Genomic DNA, 3,301 nt, shown 5'->3' with positions numbered 1-3,301 from the left:
TGTCTGAGAATAACTCTTAGAAGGCTGTTTACTTAGAGAAGAAGGGGTCTAGTTAATCCAGTCAGCTTCAGAGACTTCCTGAATCGGTTTTTTGAGTCATTTCTTCTCTCTCTCTCTCTCTCTCTCTCTCTCTCTCTCTCTCTCTCTCTCTCTCTCTCTCTCTCTCCTTCTTTGTCTTTAGGAGCTTCCCCCTAGGATGGAATGTTTTGCTCTTCTAAGAAACTGCTACACCACAACCTGCACAAACCATATACATAATTGTCCTGGCTAGTTTTATGTTAACTTGGCACATGTTATCTGAAAGGAGGAACCCTCAATTGAGAAAAAGTCTCCATGACATCTAGTTGTAACACTTTTTTTTCTTTTCTGTGGTTTTTTCGAGACAGGGTTTCTCTGTAGCTTTGGAGTCTGTTCTGGAAATTAGCTCTTGTAGACCAGGCTGGCCTTGAACTCACAGAGATCCACCTGTCACTACCTCCTGAGTGCTGGAATTAAAGGCATGCACCCTCACCACACAGCAGGGCATTTTCTTAATTACTGGTTGATAGTAGATGGCCCAACCCATGGTAAATGGTTCCATTCAGGACTGGTGGTTCTGTGTCTATAAGGAAGTAGACTGAGTAAAACCATTGAAGTAAGACAGTAAGCAGCATTCCTCCATGCCTTCTGCAGCTCCTACTTCCAGGTTTGTGGCCCATATTTCTACAATGAATGGTGGCCAGACTTCCAGGCCATAGGATCCCCATTTTCACTGGTAGCTGGTCTCCTTGGTCTGAAAACACAAGAACTTTCAAAGGTAACATACATATCTGCATTAACACAAGTATGAACTTAGCATTGTACACAAGCCAGGCAAAAATGATTTTTTAATTTTATGTTTGAGCAGGTAAAAAATATCTATCAGCTTTAAGTTTGTGTGGACTGTATAACCAAAATGCTATCCATGCCTTATGAAAGGATGGCATGTATTAAGTCACAAGGACTCTGTAACCAACAGGATTTATCATGTCTCACCAACTTTCAGAGCTGTTCCCTTGTCAAAAGATCAGCATAAATATCACCTGCCCTATAGTTTTCCTAGGTTTACTTCTTTATGTCTGTAGTCAAGATTTTCAGAGGGTCACCCCAATCAAATCTGGTCTCTATTAATTTGGGAGGAATCCACAGCCTTTCATTTCCTGTTGAAACAAAGGCTCTTCCCAAATGCAATATTTTTTTCTGAATTGCATTTTAAAGATATCCCTAAATTATCTAGGCTTGTTTAGTTCAGCAGTTGCTTTTATATTCCCATGTCTCTTAATAGCTGTTGTTTGCTCATCAGCATTCAAAAATTCAAAGTCAGCAAAGCACCATACAGGATCCAGACTTCCTGTGTATTTTCCATCTTTACTTGGTTTATTCTTTCTATATTACTTTAATATTTCTTTAAAGACTTTACTTACTCTCTCTTTAATAAGTTTTTAAATGGTTTATTATTTCTTATGTTTTTTTTTGTAGGTAAAAGTAACTCTTGTATTCTTTACAGGCATAGATTTTCTGTTTATTACCTCTTATAACCATCTGTTATAAACAACTCTAGAAGGCAAATAAAGTCACTTTCTACAATAAATAGAGCATCGTGTGCTTCACAGCAGACGCGACAGAGGCGCGAGGCCCCATGCCACAGCAGGGTCTGAGCCGCCTTCTGTTCTAAAGGGAGCAGTTTCTTGAGTGGGACTCAGAGAGAGTGAAAGGTTCGGAGACTGAAAAATAGAAGATAAGTGTTGGGGGAGGGAGAGAAACAGGGAGAAAGCCCCGAGATCTTACAACACAGGTTTAGACAAGGGTCACAGAGTCCACAGCTGACCAACTACCTGGGGAGAGGAGGACACATCGGCTCCTTTAGCTAAACCACACTGCATGGCTGCACAGTGGAGGATTACGATAATGGAGAGTATAGGCCTGAATAACTTAGCGACAGTATCTTACAGTTATATACACCACGCCTGTCCCAGCTGGTGCCGTGCTCTTTACTGGACAGAACCCCGCCCTCTCTGTGAGTTTTGTTGGCTCCCTTTCAAACTCTGGCTCAAGTCCCAAATGTGGAAGAAGTTGGTGGTTGACTGGCTGCGTTTTAAAAAGTCTGAGTATGTAAAAATGGCAGTGATCTCCCCAGTGACTTTGTTTTGCCCAAAACCCCCTATGAAAAATTTAAAACAATTAAAAATAACATCAAGATAGAAATCAACGTGTCAATCAGTGGTCCGCAAACCCGCCTGCGGCTTTGGTGCTTAGGAGGTGAAATGTCAAGAGCAGAAGCCTCTAAAGTTGTGTTGGTTTGTCAGTCAGCATTCCTCATTCACAGTTTGTTTTCCTTCCTTTGGGAGATGAGGGAGGAAGTTGAGGAGGTGAAGGTGGGGAGAAGGTTGAAGACAGGGTATCAAAGAAAAAGGCCGTGTCTCTTCTCTGGGCAGCAGGAGCAGAGCAAGGGGAGGGTGCTGGAGGGCAGCCCGTGCCCCTGCGGTGATGGCGCGCAGTAAGGCTTAAGTCTGCTGCAAGAGGAGGGACAAGCAGCAGGCCAGCTGAAGGGCGTGTGCCGCCCTCAATATCCATGCGGCCTTCCGCATGGACGGGGGCCCACCCTTGGCGCTCCTCACCCAGACGGAGGGCGGGAAGCCCACTCCATCCACAGGGCATGCGCACACAGCCGAGCTAGGCAAGTCGGCAGCACAAGTGGAAGTCTGTGGGTGTGGGGAGACTGGGGTAGCTTCTACCTGGGACTCAGGTGGCTGGCAGACATCTAATCTAACATAGCAGCTGGCCAGAAAGGAAATGGGCATCAAAGAAAAAGATGGATTTGGTGATGTTGCTGTCAATTTGGCACGAGGGAGAGAGGAGAGCAATGGGAAAGGAGAGCCCGGGCTGGGTGTGGACGATGAGACGAGGAGGGGTGAGAACGGGTGATGTGGGGGGAAGGGGAGCTCAGTGGGTTCCCGAGGGACCCTGGCACATTATTTCTTATGACTGTCTATTCCCATTTTCTTTTCTTTCTTAAGCACCTAGGCACACTGTAACTGGTTTAAAGTTTTTTTTTCAATCTGAACTTATTTTAATGTGCACCTGTAGCATTCTCTGACTGCATGAGTCAAGCCTTAAATTCCTAAGTGGCAGCTAGACCCTCCACTATGAGGCTTTAGCAGTTGACTCTGTCCCCTTCATGGGTCCATGGGAGCTGAGCCTTAAGCCTATGGGCATGGCATAGATCTGGATTTAATGGGGAACTACATCTAACCGACCCGGCTCTAGAAAACTGGTGCCTGCA

Source organism: Microtus pennsylvanicus, chromosome 8 (assembly GCF_037038515.1).
Source record: "Microtus pennsylvanicus isolate mMicPen1 chromosome 8, mMicPen1.hap1, whole genome shotgun sequence".
In the NCBI taxonomy this organism is placed as follows: domain Eukaryota; kingdom Metazoa; phylum Chordata; class Mammalia; order Rodentia; family Cricetidae; genus Microtus; species Microtus pennsylvanicus.
This window is presented reverse-complemented; position numbering follows the sequence as displayed.